Source organism: Mastigoproctus giganteus, chromosome 10, assembly GCF_048544385.1.
Source record: "Mastigoproctus giganteus isolate SK-2022 chromosome 10, ASM4854438v1, whole genome shotgun sequence".
Taxonomy (NCBI): domain Eukaryota; kingdom Metazoa; phylum Arthropoda; class Arachnida; order Uropygi; family Thelyphonidae; genus Mastigoproctus; species Mastigoproctus giganteus.
The window spans coordinates 30,758,955-30,780,768 of NC_143584.1; the positions used below are offsets into that span (position 1 = coordinate 30,758,955).

Sequence of the window (21,814 nt, forward strand, 5' to 3'; positions counted from 1 at the left end):
CACAGACTTAAATCCGATTGAACATGTGTGGGACTCCCTTTAGCGTAGCATTGCATGCCAACAGCCAACTCTTCAGTCACTTGGTGAGCTAATCCCATTCTTCCTCCAGAGCAGGAGGAAGAATGCGCTGGAGGAAGAATGGGATGCTTGTTTAGCTGTTGGTGGGATCATACGCCGTACTGATGTCATGTGAACATCTTGTTTCGACTTCTGTAATGTAACCTTTTTGGTAATTCTTATACAACCCCTATAAATGTCCCTTATACTTGTCCAAATTTTCTCGCTGTCTCCTCATTTCATCGTTATTCTATGGTACACCACTATACCAAATTTTTCCCTCTTCATCGCAAGCTGCATGAGTTACGCCACAATTTCTGTGTTCTGTTAATTTTTTCCAGCAGTGTAGTTGTCTTTATTTGTATTTATTTTTTGTTGAAAAATTTATCTTAATTTTCTTTATCTTATCTTTTCTAGACGAAAAAGAAAAAGGAAGAAATATCCATGAGGGTCAACCGATATCGGCTGTACCAGTGAAGAAATGATCTGACAGTGACCTCCAACCCAAGTACGTGAACACTTTGAGTAATATTTGTCAAATATTAAATTAAATTCTGTAAATTTAGACTTTGAAGTTAGATTTGAACGCGTAATGAATACAAGGTGATTTTGAGGTAAAGGCAAAAAGGAGCACGTCTTAAAACAGCAAAGATTACCATTTACTACTCTATATTTCGAGAAAGAAGTTCAGTAATCACACTGGTGTGGTGGAGTTCACCGTGGTAGGAGGGAAACTGTTGTACTTCGGATCACACCCACATTATCTTTACTAGATAGACAGAATATAAGAACTTCACCGTGGTTCTAGCTCACAGTAATGTGAGCTAGAACCACGGTCACCTCAATCGCGTGTACTGCTGTACCCTCGCTTTTGACTACTCTGTTATGGCGACAGTGTTGTTAACTGACCTATGAACGCTGACGGCCTTGAAGGCAAAGATGTTGATCCTGTAGGAGACTAATCATGGTCCCCTATCTTTGTACAAAGTGTGTCGGGTCGCATAAAGCGGCAGCTGCTGTTTCAAAAATGTTTAATTCGTGCCTAGAAGAGTCACCTTGTATTCTATTAAGTACATATAATTAGAGACTCATTGATGTGGGGCTAAAATTCGTAAACTATCAACAGTGTGAATATTTTATGGGGAATTACTAATTGCCGAAAGACACCAAAAGTTTGTCTTTCATCCATATTACCAAGAGAAATGCTGATCCTCTACGTCATCAGCCAATACTAGATGGTATGTGGCTCTCATTAACCGGTGCAATACCACTATATTGGAGGCTTGAAGCGGTGAACCCACATTTAGCTTCCAGGGGAAAAGATCTGGCAACCGCCACCTCTTCTATCATGCAGTATGACTGATATCTTTTAAGGTTTTGATGGGCACCATGGCGAGGACCAGTATACCTTGCATTTTGAGAGTACATTTCTAAAACGGTGTTCGCAGACCAGTCCCTGCATAGTCCAGAACTTAATGGTAACTGTCTATGAGGCATCTGGATCAATGTAATGTGTAATCTCAAGATCTCAATCTATGATCAGTATAGTGTATAACCTCACTGCCTCTACTCTGCCAGACAGTGATATGGGGAAGTCGGAGTAGTGTGTATGAAGAAGGCCAGTCGAGGTCACGTTATGTGAAGGGGCGTTGTATATTCTTAAAAATGCCATTAACTCATACATGATTTCTCTCCCCCACTTGACTTCCACTTTATCTTCCATAAATATACTTGGCTTCAATGATGTCCATTTTCACCAAGCTCTATTACTGTTTCTGAAGGAATCTCAGTTATCGGCTGCCTCAAACCCAGCTCATCTCAGTTGCCCGAATTATTCGCTGTATGATTCTTTTCGCTTCAAGGGTGGAATTTGTGCGTATGTCTGCTTTGATATTCCTTATCAGAGCCCTCTTTTTGATTTCCTCTGGCTTAAGACCTCTCTACCCCATTCTTTCAAATCCATCTGTTGACTCTATCATTTTCCCAACTCCACTAATCGCTTGGAACTCATCGGCTTCCTTTCTTTGAATCTCGACCTTCTCCAGTCCTTCTTTCCTAGAACAGAGAATAATTTTCCTTGGCGATTTTAACGCTTACAACTCCAGCTGGCTTCGGACCCACCTGGTCATGATGCTAAGGCATTTGCAATTACGAATGACCTCGAACAGGTTGTATATTTACTTAACAAAATACCAGATATGTTGTTGTTGTATTTAAGGTTTTTGGCACAAGGGACCAGATAATCCTAACCACACGCCTAACACATCTTTCCCTCACCAACAACCCTCCAAACCCCACAATCTGTATTAGTGGGTCCGCAACTCACCAATGATCACAACGTGGTGGTGGTCTCTTATCCAGTGGAGCCTCTCTCTGTCGTGTTCATTCTCAGCTTACTGTAGTTTGGAATTACAAGAATCTTATTGATGTCTTTTCCTATTTTCTTTCCTTGGATTAATGCTTTAAATCTTCCGATCGTAATGTTTTCTCAGACCGTATTAGTGAAAATTTTCTGCAAGGATGAAATCTTTTATTCCTCATAATACACCAAAATGTTCTTGTTTATAGTCTGGAACGACCACCAGGTCAGAAGTTTAAAGTGAATCAATACAAATGTTAATCGTATTTAGCAGTCACGGGCTTGAACCTCGGTCCACTCCAAGAGCGTGTGCTACTGCATTCGAGCTCCTGACCACTCGGCTACGTCAGGCTTAATCTCGTTGTTTATCTGAACATTGACTTTCCAATAAATGTATTAAGGTCTTTCAAGGTACAAATGTAGTACCTTGTAATTTGCTTGTATTTAAATCTCCAGCTTCATTTTCTGCCTACACTAAAGCTCGCAACAATTGTAAAACAATTATTAATCAATTCAAACTCGATTTTGTGCTGGCTAAGAGTAGAAAACTTGCTACTTGTCGTAATGATAGTTGTGCATTCCGGACTCGTGCCAAAGCTGGCTTGCATCGTTTATCCACCGATACTCCTACCTCCATTACAACTTGGTGATTCTGTTGCATCCTCAACGAAAAATAAAGTCAACTTACTAGCATCCTCTTTTTCTTCTGACTCTTGTTATGATGACCACGGTAAATCTGCTTCCTACAATTCCAAGTACACTGCACTTAATGCTTCCTGTGGTCTTCTGTCATCCGGCAGAAGGATGTTGGAAAAATTCTGAGCAGTCTTGATGCCACGAAAGCTCCAAGTCCTGGTGGCATTTTTTCACTTGTTCTCAAAATCTGTGTTACTGACTTGCTTTTGGTTTTTGTTGGATTTCTTCTTTTTTGTTATTCCACGGTGTTTTTCTTTCTGCTTGAATATTTGTTCATATAAAGCCAGTTCCCAAAAAACAAGGCAAATTTCTCACCTCCAGTTACCGACTCATTCCACTTATATCTGTTTTCCAGTAGTAATTGAGAAATGTATCAGCCAACTCTAGAAATCTACCAACTCTTAAATTATCTCGAAGCTTTTCATCTGATCAATGATCGCCAATATGAATTGGCGATCGTTCCATACCCTTCCTCGCGCCCTGTGAACGGAATAGTTTTCATTCTGGAACACAGGCGTATCAAAATCATAAGTGTGGCTCAAATATTCAGCAAAAGGCACAACTTCTTCTTCCAGAATATTTGTTTAGTCAATCTAATTCATCCTGGTTGTGTTTCAAGTGGAAGATCCACTTAATAATGGTCAAAACATCCCCAAACCATCACTAATCCACCACCAGCTTGAACAATACCTTGAAACCAGTCCGGATGAAAAACCTGATGACGATGTTGTTGGGTTTTAGGAGCATCGGCAACCATGTTGCTCCGTGTATATTGTCTGTAAATTGTGTGTTCTGTGGTCGTTCATAATAATATCTTGTAAATAAAGATGTTTGAGACGTTAATAGGATTTCTTTCTTTTTTTTATCTGTAAAATATACTCCTACATTTGTTCTGTGAAATTTTGGATTATCCTGTATGACCTAAAACATACCACGCAGACGATTTCTTTTCCTCCTAAGTCTTTTATATACTAAGTCATACTTAGAATATAAAAGAAGGAGGTGTATGATTTTTCCCCAAACTCTCTATTCCATTTTCCGTGTTTAAATAATTGTTTTCGAGGAATTCTTCGTTCGGTAGAATTTTTGGCTTTATTTTTCCAAAAAACGCGTTTCAAATCAGCTGCAGTTTTGATTTAAAACTTTTCCACTGTGGCACGGATCGGCAATGTTCTGTTATAACAAAAACCTGTCTGCTTTTGTTACAACTCTTATACTTTTCTTATAGTCGATACTTTTTGGTGTAATTAAACTATATTTCGCGTGCCACTGCAAATCATTCCGTGCCTTATTTGGCACGCGTGTCATTTGTTGAATATTATCCAGATGAGTCCACAACATTGAGCAAAACTTTCCTCAACTTCCTAACCTTTTATCTACCCTAATAAGTCAATCACACAATATAAAGTTATACCATATACAAGATGGAAAAACTGCTCTTGGTGATGTTTCCATATTAATCAGCTCCAGCATCCAAGGGTTGTAACTGAAAGCAGTTACAACCCTTGCTGCTGCTTGAATTATGTTCTTTAGTCCAGTTTACCTTCTGCCAAATTTCTCTTTATCTTAGACACATGTCATCCCCAATTTGTCTACTGAAGAGACAGCGTCCATTATAGAACTCTGGAATATTCGGATAAATGTGGCTAGTCTAGTTCATTTCCACAATCATCATCGAAGACGAATCAATCACTCTAAAAAAATGCCATACTAGGACCACCTTGTGTGAGGTGGAAAAGACCGGGTTGGAAAGATGGTGATTGTAACCGCTGTGCTGTCCACTTGGACACGAATCAATCGCTGATGGAATCAGGAATTCACAGAAGCTAAGAAACAAAATAAATAAGCAATAATCGTGGAACGAATTCCACAAATACCCTATAACTACCAATCGCATAACCCAGCCCTTCGAGGCATTCGATAATTATTATCTTCTTAAAAGATCACTAAAACTTTCTCGAATTATCTTTCGATATGTCTTGGAAAACTCTAGAAAGGATGAGCTACCGCTTAACTTGGGTTCTCGAACCCAAAACCTGTTAAATGCTTAGCAATTTGGCTTTCGCACAATACAGATTTGTCTCCTTTGGCCTAATGATCAAGTAGACTTTTTTTCTCCTTAAAGCCTTCTTTAAAAACAAATTTACGATTATAGTGAGTTTAGATGTAGAAACTCACCAAAATTCTTTGAAATCTTTTAAACCTTTAAAAAATTAAAACAAACGCCTCATGGAAACAAACCTTCCTGGAATTTACACGTTGATAAAAGCAATGACCCATCTGACCCTCCGTGGACTACAAATTGGTCAAATGTAGCAATTTCTGCAGTAGGAAGACATTCCATGGCGATAAACAACTTCATGTTACCCATGAACTCTGATTTGTGATTGGCGCATATAATTATTCAATTAATTTCTGCAATATTTCAGCGGGTGTAGTTCTCAGCATTTATTTTAATTGCAAGTTTAAAGATCTGCACAGTATTGTAATGTTACTGGTACTCTCCAAAGAATATTTATTTTCATACCAGTAGACATTCTTTGCTTTCATTCAGCAATGTGTGCATAACATGGTGATTGCTGTGTTCTACAATGATGGAATTTCAACACCCCGAGGAAAAAAATGGAAACACACGAGAAATTAAGTGTAACAGGAAGACAAAATTGTCTAGGAAGTGGATAAGCAAACGGAAGAGGAAATCGGGCTGCTACCTCCTCTGTGCATTTTCTAAATACTTAAGATTAATTTCAGTCCTTCCCTCTGCTAACTGATGGGACAATTTACAAAAGACGGACTCATTTTAGTATTAAAATGAGAAATTTGAGAGATATGTCGCGAAATGTATTTAAGTAACGTGCATGCCGAGATGGACAAATCCTTTTTCTGGTTGATAAATTCTAACCTTAATGAAAACAATATTCGCTAGACACTTATCTTAAAGCTACTTTAGGTCAGCTTTTTGATTTCTGTCTGTGGGGTCATTCTTTCTAAGAACTATTTCCTCTTCCAAGTTCTATCGTAACGTTTCTTATCACTTTACCTCGGTCACTGGGCTGATGTTTTTTACTAGAAACAACGTCCGTGTGACTCTTTCTGGTATAACTTCCTGCCCTGTGGATGGGGAAACGTACGAGAGAGTAGATTTTAAGCAAGAAAAGAAAGGAATTTTAACCATATCGATACTATTGGCAAGAGAGATGGTTAAATTGCTTAAAAATGTAAGCAAACTTTTAAGTTTCAATTCTAGAATTGATATCATTAACCTAAAGGTGAAGCCTTGGCTGCAATTTGGACTATACAACATTTGTCATGACTGGACATGGTTTTGCTTGGTCTCATGCGAGGGTAGCGCGGTTGTTGTTCCCGGAAACCATGGTTTTTCATCCAACAAACAGAACACACGCAATTTACAGACAACATACACGGAACAATATCGCCTTAGTCGCTAATGCCTCCAAAGCCCAACATGGTTTAACTTTTAGGTTATGTGAACTAGGTTTGGCACTCAATGGGTTATTAATGGATTCTTGTGGACAAATGTTATCTTCAGAACATCTAATGTTACATTGAATGAATTATGTTGACCTTAGATTTGAGCTAGAGAGTGTTGTTTGAATTTTGGATTGTCATACTCTTTGGACCATGTTTGCTGACAAAAAACTGCGAATGGATGGGTGAGGATGAATGTTATTATTTCTCATTCCTGTAAGCTAGGGCTAAGTGATGTTGCCTTCTTTAATTTTTGTGAGTTAAACTTAGTGTTTATATATTTTCTTTTAAAATTAATTCAATTTTAAAAGGCTTCTGTTCTAATCAAGACATGTATAAACTATGGTTTGGATAGCGACTTGATCATGTTTCTTTAAATGAATAAATGTACCTCGGTCACGCCCTCGTGGGTGGCACAGTTGGCAGAATTACCGTCTTCCCCACATCTGATGGAAAAGACATGAGTTTGAATCCCGTCAATGACGTGAGGAAATTTTCTTTGGGCCTTTTTCCACAAAGTGGCTGAGTTAGTTGTCCCAGGGTAGCATGGTTTTTCCTCCCTAAAACTCAGATTTTTCGTTAAGCAAACAGAAAATTTTCAGGCAATATATACGGAGCAATATGTCCTTGGTCGCTAATGCTCCTAAACCTTACTACAACAATAAAAAACAACCCTGGTCACCTTGTTGCTGATTTAGTCGGTCTCAAGCGAAGATAGGCAAGTTCCGTTCCCTGGAAACTCGATTTTTTCATCCATAAACACAGGAAACCAACCAGAGAACACGCACAATTCATTGACATAACACACATACTGCACCTGAAGTAATTCTGGGGTGGTGGCCCCTAATATGATAGAGGTTTTTTTGTAGCTAGGTCACCTTTCTCTCTGCTGTTTTTCGACTTGCATTGCTATAATTATTTTTTATGGAATTGCATATCCTTCTAATATGTCCAAACCGTCTTAAGCTTCTCTAAACCACTTCCACCTTCCCTCTAATGTACTCATTACATAATTTATCCATTGTTTCTGCCTTAGCATCGGCATCTGAGATATGTGGCTGTTTCATAAATTCAGTTGAAGTTCTATAATAAACCTTTTCTCTCCAAAACTCTCAGCCATACCACCCAGCGTAGATTTACTGCCTCCATGGTCTGTTCACTCAACACATAATCATTTGCAAGCATCATAGTATCTCCTACAATATGACTTTTGTCACTTCACTCAAATTTAAAATTAAGAGCTCAAATCTGTCCATAGGGTTGCTTAATTAAAATGTCAAAGAACCGTACTTTCCCAACATCCTCCAGATAACTTCTCTTGGAACTTTGCCATATGCTCTCTCTAAATCAATGAAAATCCTCTTTTTTTAAATCATTGTCTCAAGATTAAAATGACTTCCAAGATTTCTTTTTCTTTCATTATGCACATATCTACCAATGTATATCCACATACAAATGTGTGTAATGCTTTCATATGTCACCTGATCTTGTTCCACTGGATAGGTCCCGAGATATAGATCACAATCTTAAGAAATGCAAAGCTGATGGCAGATTATTGGCTGAAAAAATGGCAAAGACTTCAGTTCGAACTGAAGGGAGGAAAAACCATGGTTTTTTCCTGCCGGAAACTTGGGTTTTTCTTCCAGCAAAGAGCAAATCGACCACTAAACACAATCAATTTACAGATATATTATATACCGTGTAATGTGGCCTAAAACCCTACAGCAAGCAACTGCAAAAAGAACTGATTATATGCAACTAATTGGGGAAACTCAAGGAGCAGACACAATATTGGATATTTTTAATCGTATCAGCTGTGTATCCTAGTTATAGCAGAAGAAAAAATTTAGAAATAGAATGGAGCAAACTATGCAAAAGAATGGTCAGAGGATAAAAGAATAATCAGTAGTGACAAATCCTAGCTTCATATTATTGCAATAAGATGGATGCCTATCTTACTGGAACATCGGAAAGTTATCAATCTGTATGCATCCGTCCAACAGTTGAGCTGAATATGGAAATATTTAACGAATTGTCATTGAAATGCTTCTGCATGTACACATTGATTCCCTTTTCTTTTGGCTGCTTCTAGCTCAACAAATTCAAATTGCCTTCTTATTTCTGTCTGATTAATACTATCAGAATTTTTACAATCCACGTCATACTATTAGGCATTCTTTTGGACAGCTGCCATTTTGATTTTGTCGTCCAAATCTTTAGATGCCAGCAGAACTTTGGTCCAATAAATGCACCTCAACAGAAATGACAGGCCCATGATTTTTTGTCAACCAGACATTACAAAAATACTTCATATGCGCTGCAAACTTAAGCCATCCAGTGTTGTTGTTGGCTTGTTTTGGATCAACGTAGTATCCGTAAACGCTTATATTTGAAGAGAACTAGAACCACTTCTGGTTTTTTTTTTCTCCATGAAACTCGGGTTTTTCGTCCAGCAAACAGAAAATCGACCACAGAACACACTCAATTTATAGACAATATACACGGAGAAATATGGCCTTAGTTGCTGATGCTCCTAAAACCATACAACAACAACTCTTTGGATGATTAATAAAAAACCTGCACATCATTCTGTAGGCGATTATGATTTTTTGGAGTCCAACACCGATATGCTTGGAACGAAAACAAATTATTTAATGGGTGTAATGAGTTATACAAATTAGTTCAATCACTGTAAAAAGTACAGCAAAGATGGACTCATTAATCATTCATGATTAATGGACCCAATCTCCTTTCATTTTACAAGTTCGGCAGAGTTTGTAATAATGAAAGCCTAAAATTAAACCAGACCACCCATAATAGCTCGGAAAACGTGTTTTTGATTTCAGTTCAGAGAGAGTGGTTAACTGGAGCCATCCACATCTCTGAAGATTGCTCAATGCGTTATATTCAGTTGGTAATAAACTCAATGTCTATATATATAAAAATATTATAAAATTGAATAATTAGATAATGAATTTGTTATTAGATAAAGCGGTTGTTCTTTTCTATAAAGGTCTTTTGATGTTCTGCAAGATTTTATGGTTGTTTTTCCTCTCAATTATCAATCAATCGTTTCTCGACTTTTTAAACTCCATGACACTGAAGGCTAAAATTTTTTCAGGTCTTCTGAAGATTTATATCTTTGTTAATCTTACTAGTTATACAGAACTCGAACTTTCATTACGAATTTACAAAACGAGTATGAAGAAAAGAAAAAAATAATCTGCTCAGAGTCTAAGTCATTGTGATGATGGTGTACCATCTGGTAAGAAGCAATATGTATGGATTCAGCCTTGACAGAAAACTATCGATAGTTCTGCCTTCTGTGCTGTCAAACTGTCTGTCTCTCGTGTATTCAGTTAAGCCTAATCTAGCTGATATAAATATAACCATATGATTGGATGCCTCTCTCTTTTTCTTCCCATGTTTTTTTTTTTTTTTTTTTTTACCTTGTATCTTTCTATGGCAAGAAATCTTCCGCATGTAGGGGATAGTTTAGGAAGACTTTTCTTGTTCCCTTTCTCACCCTTCAATGTAAAATGCCTTGATGGGAAAGGTTAACCTTTAGGGATCTAGTCGGCATTCAGTAACCTTGAAAAAACAGGGAAAAAAAGCCTGTAAGGGGTTGCTATCAGGTATAGGAGGAGGCCTAAATGTGGGACTGTCTGCTAGTATGAATAGTGTCTGTATTTGAAAGTGAGCGTCAGTATTCAGAGGCTTATGTAACGGCATAGTTCTCACACAGGAAGTGCAGGGAGTTTTTTTTTTTTATTATTATTTATCTCAAGGCCAAGGCCATGTGTTCTATATTTGCCAGATGACATCGCATTTCTGAACACTTCCTGGCTCAGTACCCAAGGGGTCAACAGAGGGAAGGAAAAAGATTGAAAGATCTTAAAACATCCTTTGCTCTTTGATCACGATGGTCTTAAAAAGGACAGGTTTTGATTGGCGTGCAAACTTCCATAGAATGAGGGGAGCCATTCCTATCGACATTGAAACAAGAATAGAAAAAAGAGGGCCTCGTATTACACCAGGAAGGGTTTATACTGGGCGCCTCGAACTTTCTTCCCGTGAGAAAAAAAAACTGATAAAAGCGAATATTCGTTTCTAATTTGTAGACAGATTTATTGTTATTGAGGGTCATGGATTACATAACCGTCGATGTCCCATAGGGGACTTAACAATTATTATTTATTCAGTAAATAAATTACATTGGCTCCAACGTATCATTTACCTTTTATCTATTCTATGGCATGAAATCTTCAGAAAAACTTTCTTTTTCTTTTCAGACCTCTTAGAAATTTTACAAGAGTTTCACATGACATTTGATAACTGGACATCTATAAACATATTCTCTTTATATATATATACAGAACATACAGATGTAAACATCTTCATAAGTTATAAATAAAATGGGGTTCGAAGAATCCTACAGTACTCTTCTTTACACGCTCTCTGAAGATCAACGTATTTGCGCTGTTTGCTTCTTCTTCTCCAGTGATTCTTCATCTAGCCTTAGGCAGTCTACTGAACTTACCTTCTAGTGATAAGTTTAGCGAAAGTGTTCCAAGTGGCAATAATAAACATTCATGGAATTGCGTACAAGAACAAGAGTAAAGCTTAATTGAAGATGGTGGGTTTCCAGCTGTTCAATTGAGCCATCTTCGTATTCTCTACTCCATCCTGTTTCAAGTATTTTGGTGGGGCTGATTTCGGCATCATATGTAGACTACCTTAATTTTTATCGCCTGACCAATCTGATAAAGCACCCACAGTCTCCCACAACACGATATGAATGAAACTGATATGAGGCAAATCACTTACATGAATAGTTGCAATCAAGAGTTTCAAGATGGTAATAGTAGACCGGCCAGGAATCACTGAATGCAGTTGTATACGTGTGTGTGTTGAGCGCCACAGTAACTCAGCCGAGACTATGAGACGTCGATATATTATATCCGCAAACTTGGTGTATTTTGTGGTTGATTTGCCTGCTTGGTGGAAGAAATCCCTCGCCCAACCCCAAACGTTGTGAAAAAAGGCCTAAAAATCTCGCGTCATTGACAGGATTGAAGTTAGGTCTTTTTCACATGCAGATGCAAAGGTCTGTGATGGAAGCACAAACCACGCATGGTGAATTGATAACAGTAGTCAATTATCTATGGTGGATTGTTATCAGTGGTATGTTATCTATGGTGGATGTTATCAGTGGTCAATTATGTGTGCAAGAAATGTGTTTTTCAGAGTAAATTGATATCTCGTTAAAGATACATAGAAAAATATCATCTGAGAATACTTCTGATTTTTCAGTGGCGAAATTAATGGCAAATAAGAAGGTTCATATCAAAAACTAGAGCTAGTTGTCTTCTCAGGTTTATTTCTAGTATTGGATGAACTCCAAATATTCCTGTTACAAAATTAAAAAAAGAAAAATTGAAATTTGAATGTAGTCTTCAAAATACACGCAAATTAATAGTATTGAATATGATGATATGCAAGTGGTCGCAAGTTATTTTTTAAGTATGATCTTTATAATTTATATTTAAAAATTCATAGCTTTTAGGAGTGATTATTCCAACTTCCTGGTTGGTGGGCGGTTGCTTCAGTTATTGCAACAAATCAACGAACAGGAAGGAATTTTCCCAGTTGGAGGCCCAGCATAACCTTGAAGAGTAAATAGTGACCAATTTAGCAGATCGTGCTAGTTATGCATTACAGCAAGAACAGATGTGGACATGTTTTTTGTGTTTGCGTAAGAAACAATGTAGTGGGATGTTGAGTCACTCGTTGTGCGTTTAAACAGGGGATGCAGACCAGAACAAGATCAAATGGAATGAGAAAAGATTGGTTTCTATTTCGTGACTCTGTTTTATAATTAAAACAGCAAACTGGAGAGTATTAAAGGAAAAATATCACCCCTAAAACTCCCGAAAGTTGTAGAGAGAGATGTTAGCTGGGATTAGTACATCTCTCAACCTTCTTCTGGATGCTGTAACATTCGGATGAGGGTAGAGAAGATGGCTAGCACTTTTCTTTTATTTTCTTCAGGCATGGCATCTCGTAGGCGCCATCCACACCCATTACATCCGGGCTTTAAGAGCATTTGGACACCGAACAGTCCATCAGCAGCGTGCGAGGAAAGCGGAGGCTGACGATTTTCGTATAAGCACCCCCGCCAGTGCGCTATTTTTCAGTCACGTGGTTAAAAATCTCCCCCGCCAGCATCCAATGTTCCGAAGCTTTTTCCTCGCCTCTCTGCACAGCTACACGTTTCGAATATTTAACAAGATGAAATGGATGCTGCCATACTTAGCATTGCCTTGATCGTTATCAGGTCGCGTGACTCGTATTGGACCAATCGGAAAGTGGCGGCCGCCTTGCAGCGTTGTGACAGCTCACTGGAATGCCCGGAATGATGTTTATGCTCCCGTAAAAATGTCGGGTCACTGCTAAGGTGGGATGCTCGATGCCAGAAATCATCCGTTCCGTTTATTCCATCTCTCTCTCGCGCGCGCACCAAAAATCCATAACCTTAGAAGAAGTGTACAAAGCCTTACAAAAGAACAAATCTTAAGTGTGGACTGTCTATGTTTCCAAGAGCTTTAAGATCATCACAAAAACTGTCAAAAATAAAAAAATTAATGTTCTTAAAAAATTAGAACTACTTAGTGATTGGAGGAGTAAGAGTAGAAAATATGTGGGGGAGCACGTTATGTCGAGGAACTGGGTGCGCCATGTCCAAAAATTTCCTTACTTCATACAACGTACCCGCCCCCCCCACCTTTTCTTTATGAATACGTCATGAATAGGGAAACTTATGGAACCTTGACCACCTCTCCACAGGGTGGAAAAGACTTGAGTTCGAATATCATAAATGATGGGAGGAATTTTTCACAACTAGCTGAGTTAGTCGACCTCAGGCGAGGGTAGCACGGTTTTTCCTTCTGAACCTCGTGTTTTTCATCCAGAAAACAACAAATCGACCACAGAACACACACAATTTATAGATATATACAGTGCAATGTGGCCAAAGTTGTTGATGCGAAACTCTAAAACAACCAGATCGAACTAATCTGCGAAAAGATTTAAAACTCCCAAACAGTACCTCGTTTATTTCACAAATATTCCTGGTCTCAGTTCCAATTTCAATGATGTCCATTTCCACTTACAGTTTGACATGCCCCACTTATTTTTTTTTCTGACAGAATCCCATTTATTGGTTGCCTCAACCGCTGCTCGTCACAGTTGTCATTATTCCCTGTACGATTCCTCTCGCTACAAAGGTAGTACTGTATTTGTGCATATGTCCGCACTCATATTTCCTATCAGAGACTTTATAATTTGGAATATCCTCCTTACGATCCTCTCTTTCTTAATATCTTTCTACTCCATTCTGCCAAATTCCTCTACCGATCTTCCAATTCCACTAATCACTTGGAATCATTTTGATTTCCTTTCTACAATCCAACTTTCCTAACAGTGAGGTAATTTTTCTTGATGATTTTAACTTTCATAACGCCAGTTGACTTCCGTTTTCTAGTCTATAGACCCAGCTGGACAAGATGCTGAGGCGTCTGCAATTATTTATTTATTTACCCGCCAGAATACCAGAGAATCCTAACCACACAGCCAACACTCTTGATCTTTTTCTCATGAACAACCCTTTCAAGTACACAGTCGAGGTGAGTGGTGCTCCAGGCACCTCAGATCACAGCTTGGTAATGGTCTCTTCTCCATGGAGTCTTTCCTCGTGGCTATTTTCAGCCATGTTGTTTGGCATTACAAGAATGCGGAATTCGTTTACTTCTACTCTTTCTAAAATAATGGAGAAATCCATCAATCACCAACTCCTAAACTATCTTGAAACATTCCTTCTGATCAATGATTGCCAATATGGATTCCGTCACTGTTAATCCACTGTTGATATGCTGGCTTTTATGTTACTACGGGCAAGTTCAATGGAAGAGTCGGGTGAAATCCAAACGGTTGACCTTGACATTTCAAAAGCTTTTGATAGTCTTTGGAATAAAAGACTTCTAAATAAGCTTCCATCTTGTAGATTACCGACTGATTTTTGTAATTGGGTATCCGGTTTTCTCTCTGACCCTTCATTGCAAGTAATGGCAGATGTCTTCTAATTTCTCCACTAATGCTGGTGTTCTGAAAGGTTCAGTGCTTTCTCCTACTCTTTTCCCTCTTGTATATTAATGACTTTCTTCGATTGACTGGATAGTTTTGCTGACAATAACACCTTGTATTTCATCTTCCAGTCTGAGAAACCTTGCCCTGCACAAACAGCTTCTGGAATACCTACAATTAATTCCTTAAATGCTGATCTCCCTATAATTCTCTAGTGGGGCAAAGATAACTTGGATAATTTCGATTCTAAAACTCAGTCCTGTCTTATATCTCGCAAAAAAGGTTTCTTGTGCTCCTGTGCTTATCTTCGATGACGCCCAGATTTCTAGACAGGACCACATATCCATAAAGGGAAAACTGGATTTTCTCTTTCGCTCTCAGCGTTATTTTTCTCCTAAACAGCTGCTCATTCTGTATAAATCTCAAATTTGCTCTACCATGGAATATTGTTCTCACATCATGGTCGGTGTGCCATAACCTCTCTCTCAAGCTTCTAGACTCCATTCAAAAGAGCAATTAGGTTTGTTAATGACCCATCTCTTACAAAATCTCTCCACTCTCTGTGTTACAGACGATCTATTTCTGCTGCCTGCCTTTTCCATGGGAACTGTTCTGGCTGGCTTCTATAATTCTCTCTCTTCCAAACCAGTTCGAACACATGCCTCATCCATTTACTCTCCAACTTCTAACTCACAGATCCAACTTTTCTTCTTCCTCATTATTCCTCCAACTTCAGATTTCCGAAAACAACCATCTTCTCTTCACCACACGTATTTCATTAAAATTATATTCTGCAGAAATTCAAGTTTAATGTCAACAAGTATCTTCCTTCATCTTCTCAACCTTCAACCCAGGCATGGTAGAAGTTCTAATACTTTTTTCCTAGAAAACCCCGTGTTTGGGGTTTTCATAAACAAAAAAAGACATTGGAAATAACATTCTAGATTACTATCATACTTGGTAGCATATAAGGTACTCTGTGCGCAGTCAGAGACCTTAGCTGTCCTCTGAAGAGGTATCTTTTCCTCTTCCCTGTCTCTGACAGGGAAGAGGAAAAGATACCTGTAATGAGGCCCGATCAGGAAAATAACTTCAACATCATTACTTGTTTGAAGTCCTGAGAACTCACAAGCATAACCACCATGATTAAGACAGTATATTTCTTCCTAGTACTAATATACCCACACATTGTCAGTACCCCAGAGAAATAAAACGAAACCCCACTCCATCTCTAGACTAGACTACATTGAAGATGGAAGATTTTCTCGCCAAGTCTAGGGATGACTAAAATAAACATAGAACAAGAAGAGCTCTAGCAAAAGGTAATGACTAATCTGAGATGTAGAAATTAAACCGCAAAAAGCCAGAGAATTTCATCCAGTAAATAGAGACAAAAAAATTGATGAGGTAATCCTTGGCTGACCTTTTAAGGTCAGCCAAGGATTACCTCATCTACTTGTGTGTATTATGTTTGTAAATTGTGTAGTTTCTCTTGTCAGTTTGCCTATTTTTTTGACGAAAAAGCCTAGTTTCTAGGAGAAGGGCGGTATCATACCATCATCTTCTGAGACCGAAAAACTGAGCCACGATTCAAAATAGCCCATAAAAGTTCCTCGCGTTATCGACGGGATTCGAAACAGGGGCCTTTTACACCACTTGTGGGGAAGACGCTGATTATAACCGCTGCGACGAAGCAGAGGTCAAGGATAGTCCAGCAAATTCTCCATTGAAAAGCAAAAATGCTTAAGGACTGAGCTTCAGCAGCATCGCAACCTATGCTAAAAAGTATTGGGTGAGTTACATAGCCGCTCAGTAATGTTTGGGAGTACGAACTGCATCCTCGCCCAAAAATAATACTATTATCGTGACCAGGTTCATGGTTCTGATTTTCTCTATGAAATCCAAGAAGCCATCAGACGTTGCCTTTGGAACAAAATCAGTTATTCATCCAACTGAAAATTTGTCTACCACTGAATGAGGGAGACAAGGATTTGTCCTCGCTTGAAGACAAGCTAACATCCTGGTTCCGCCTAAAAACGACACAGTTGGAACGCACGTAGTCTTGCCAGGAATCCGACAGTATTGGAGTAATGGGGCCTAAAAGTGATCCACAGTTCGCCGTAGTCGAGTGAATCCATAGTACATCCACAAATTCTTATGCTAAATCACTTTGTGAATTTATAAATAGCCTCAGTCCTTGTAGTCAATGATCATGTGATTTTCCACTGTAGAGAGGACTGTGAAAAAAATTTTGTTAATGGAGAGAAACCAAGCATGCAGATTTCAAGAATTTTTTTTGAGGAAGGCAGAAGATCTTCCTCCTTCTCTTCGAAGTAAACCTGCAGATGCACTGCAGGAAATTTTTATAGGACATAAACTCTCCTACTAAACTATGATAATTGATTGTCGTTAACTTTTTAACATCATAGTTGACAGAAAGATATCAAAACAAGGTATTCAGACGTCTTTATAGAAGGTATCACTAATAATTTGGTTTGTAATTATAGGCAAAATTGGCTTTTCAAAACATATTAGGAAAGGATCGTAAGTTGGAAGTTTTTTGAACAGTCTATGGAAAACAAGAATCAGGGAAGGATTTGACATCAGCCAACGAGGCGAACTCAGTGATCCGCATTTTAGAGGACCCCGCATTTCGCGTGACGTAGTAATATAACAGTATAATAGAAAAAATTGTAATAATAAATAACAGGAATATTTAGCTCATATTTGTGAGGGCCACACGTCATTTTCGCCTAAGATTCCTCTAATTATTTGTCGGGTCCTCGCTAGTCTCCTTTTACAAAAGAACAAGACAGTTATTGCTCTCGTAGACTACCCCAATAGTTTCTAAAATTTGGAATTAAAAGTCACTGTATTCACGGTACGCTTGAAAGGTTGTGGCAAACGAAGGTGCCTGGACACAGTTTGAGGACCATAGTCTACCCTCTCAATGATACATTCGTTAGTGCTATCACATCTTCGTAGGTTTCGTGTCTTTGATCATTGTTACAAATTTCTGTTATCAAAAATGCTGTCCTCGGGCCTTTCTTGAACTCTCACACACCGGTTAGACGTCTGGGTTTTTAATCAATGAATATCTTCTTCACCGAACACACATTCAGACACTAGAAGCACCAAGCTTGTGTTTCGTATAAATTAAAATCGACACTTCTATTGAGCAAAATGGTTTGATTCTAAATAATAATTACAAAGAAACGCAACCATAACACAATCAAAATTCTTGCACAATTATGGACGCTTCCAATCCGCTTTGGAATTCATTTTCATGCCTACGAGAAAAAGAAAACAGAACATGCCAATCAGATTAGTAAACTTAAATGGAGATAATGGTTAAATTGCAGATGCAAATCCCAGACCTTCAGTCTGCTTTTAAATTGATGGAACAGTCGATGGCATCAGATGCATTTAGGAAGTAGTTGATGGTATAAGATGAATTTGACATGTGATGTTTCTGAATAATATTTTAAGTTTCTTGTGGGTTTCTCCTTAAATATAATAAGTTTAAGATGTTTCCATTTTCATGTCGAACGATGGAGATGACCACAGTCTTGTCAGTTCAACTTTGTTATCATATTCAATGAGATTTTGAGAGACTCCATTATAAATTTGGAACACAAAAATGAATTGAATTTTCTGTATATTTGGAATCTGTGAAGTATATCAATGGAGTATGTAAATATCTTTCTCTTTTACATGGAAGTATAAAACATGTGCTGTGTTTCTCCCTGCACACCAAGGATAATCCTCTCTAAAAGAGTGGGCTGAATTCCAGGTATGTTCCAAGAAGTTATATAGAGTCATCTGTGGCACAACCGATTTTGTTGTAAAAACCGTAGTGATTTTGCATCATGATAAATTTAATTTAATGTAGGTAGATGGAATGGCATACTGCTGTTAGATTTTGGATGGTTATATTGCTTTACTTTAACTGTGCTTTGATGTGTACGTAGGCAAAGTCAAATCAAGATAGAATCAAAACACCTGAGCAAAATATCTTTATTTATTCAGTATACTTTTAAATCAATACAAACTATCGCCTCTTCTCCTCTAGCAGATGGGCAAGTCGCTTTGAATCTTGCCAGTGAGTCAAAAAGCTCCTTGATATCCTCGTGAGAAATATCCCTTTACGGCCGGATTAACTGTTTCGTTAAAACCACTGTGGTTTGGATTGGTTGCGACATGGCTCTAAGCAGCTGTCTCATCGTGTCTCAAACATACTCAACAGGAGACAAATCAGGAAGATTAGCAGACCAGAGAAGCATTTCGGCATTGTAGGGAAACTTCATAAGATCTTGAGCATATGAGGCAGACTATTATCCAATAAAGGGCTATGTAACTGTTGAAGCAATGACAAAGGAAAACAGAAATAAGCAACTTAATAACAGCTTATATCACACTGACTACTCGCCTATTTGATAATTTGCATATATGGTATTCGGCTCCAAGTTCCAAGCGAGTCACTGTAGCGATTTCTGAGTGATTTTGAGCGATTTTCTTAAAGCGTGGCTGATTATTATAGTGTTATTCTTCTAATTTCCACAGTCATTTAATTTTGCTCTTCTGAAGTAAAGAAGTCAAAAAGGAAAGACACATTTCTTCTTGTATATAGAACAAGCTTATTAACAGCTAACCTCTCTTTATCGCTTGATCATTGGTGGCACTGCTCCTGCCTCCTTGTGCGGAGCTGGAAACCTGGGAGAAGTAAGCCATCCCACAGAGCTAAAAGGAGAAAAAATGGACCTTAAACTCTTCTAAAGGGGCAACATCATAATGGCATCTGTTAAATGTACCGGAAGATGAACTTGTCCATTAATTAAGAGATCAAAATGTGGTACACGCCAAAAGAATTTTCATTAAAAAAGAAGCTGCTCCTACTCAGACAATGACACTCACATTTAAAATCCCAAATCCTCCCACCACCATAAAAGCTAGTTACCCCAGATGCCAAGTAAGACCATATATTCCCAATACGGTGCCTTAAGTGCCAAAAATTTGGTCATTCCCAAATTGTCTGCAGAGCTTTACCAACTTGTGCTTCTTACGGATGAAAAGAACACACACGCAAACTGTAACAGTGAAACGCAGCTCAGTCCCTCCAAATATCTCGACATCTGGTCGAGCTATATCACTCCTCTCCTCATCAAAAGAACAATCTAACTCCAAATATGCTACTCAAGAGCCTATAACAATACCTCCAGATATGAAACCGAATGAGCAACCAACAGAATGAACCAAGAGCCCTGAAAGAAGCAACACACATAAATTTATATCTGATACCATGGACGTTTACGAAGACGATATGGTTCTTGAAATCATCCAGAGGATGACATTGACACGGAAAGGGCAACCTTCACAAAGAAAGAAAAAAAACACAGGCTTAATCAAAAAAATATCTCCCTTAAATAAGCAGACACATCGATTAAAATCAAACAATGCACACAGTGATTCAATAGAATTATCGTGGACTTCTTGTTAATTTATATGACCTCTACGATCTCCTAAATGCATATAATACTGTAACAGCATGCATACAAGAAACAAACTTAACATATGCAATATCTAAACACTACACCATGTATAGAAAAAGATAGAAGCTCCTCTAATACAGCCACGGAGAAGTAGCACTCTTGGTGAACTCTAATTCCCCCTAGACCTGTCCATCTGAAAACATCCTTGGAGGATATGGTTTTTCGATATGGTTTATTTCGATTTTAGCTAGGCATTTGACTGAGTCCCGCACGAGAGGTTATTGTATAAACTGGAAGGTGTTGGGATTACTAGAAAAATTGTAAGAAAGATTGCTGGGTGGCTGCAGGGCAGAAGACAGAGGTTGTGATTAATGGATATTCTTCAGAATGGTGTGAAGTTAGAAGTCTGCTCCCCAAGGACTGGTTCTTGGACCACTGTTGTTTCCTATTTTCAAAAACGACATCGAGGATGGGACTAAAGGCTTGATATCAAAACTTGCAGACGACATGAAGATCGGTAGAGTGGCTAATGATCAATGCCAAGCAGCGCTCCTTCGGGTTGAATTGAACGGGCTGCAAAAATGGTCAGAAAAGAGGCAGCTGTGTTTTAATTCCGCTAAGTGTGAGGTCTTACACTTGGGAAATAGAAACCCACAAATAAATTATACACACTCGGTGGGGTTGAATTAAAAACAGTGGAGGAAGACAGGGATCTGGGTGTTATAATTCGGGGGAATAAGAAGTATTCTGAGCAGTGTAAAAAACAAAGCCCGTGGTGTCCTATCGACAATTTATCGAACGTTATCCTGTAGAGATAGGAAGGTCATAATACTAAGTTCAGATATGGAGACCTCATCTGAAAAAATACATTGAGCTTCTTGAAAGGATTCAAAGAGGGGAACTCGCATGGTGAGATCGGCAGAAGGGTGACCATATGAGGAGAGACTCTGTATATGTGAACTACAGAACTTGGTAACCAGGCACCTCAGAAGTGATCTGATTGAAGTGTATAAGGCTCTGAGAAGGATTAGTAAAAAGAATGAATGCCGAATTTTCATTGTTATAGAGAATTCTAGAACTTGTGGTCATAAATTCAAATTACAAGGTTTGACTTTTAGATTACATTGTAGGAAGTTTTGCTTTGGCCAGCGAGTCATCGATCACTGGAAGGGATTGTCTTCACGGGTGTTTGAGTTTAACAGGTTGAATAAAATTCAAAGGTCAACTGGATAGTTACCTATGTGAGGAGGAAAGCAAATAATTTGCATTTTCTTGTCTATTATTTTTTCGGCTAGTGCAGCAAAAGTCTGTGGCTTCTTTGCACTATGTGGTCAATACTATTATATTACTAATAGAAAGAAGGAAACTATACTAGCGCGATTGCGTCACACATACCTCACTCATAGTTACCTAAGCCCTCGTGGATAGCACAGTTAGTAGGATCGCCGTCCTCCCCCCACTAGATGGAAAAGACCTGAATTCGAATCCCATCGAATCCTCGATGTGCATTTTTCCAAATGTACATCGAGGTAACCAACAACTCTTCAGATTCAAGTAGCTTCAGTCATAGTGACACAACAAA

General features: G+C 38.4%; 1 long non-coding RNA gene across 1 annotated transcript in view; it reads left to right on the forward strand.

The window, feature by feature from the left end:
- Window positions 1-21,814, forward strand: part of LOC150078929 (uncharacterized) — a 55,947-nt gene that overhangs the window by 23,913 nt on the left and 10,220 nt on the right. The window contains exon 2 of the long non-coding RNA XR_016547531.1: window positions 475-565. This is a non-coding gene — a long non-coding RNA (uncharacterized LOC150078929). The remainder of the gene's footprint in view (window positions 1-474; window positions 566-21,814) is intronic.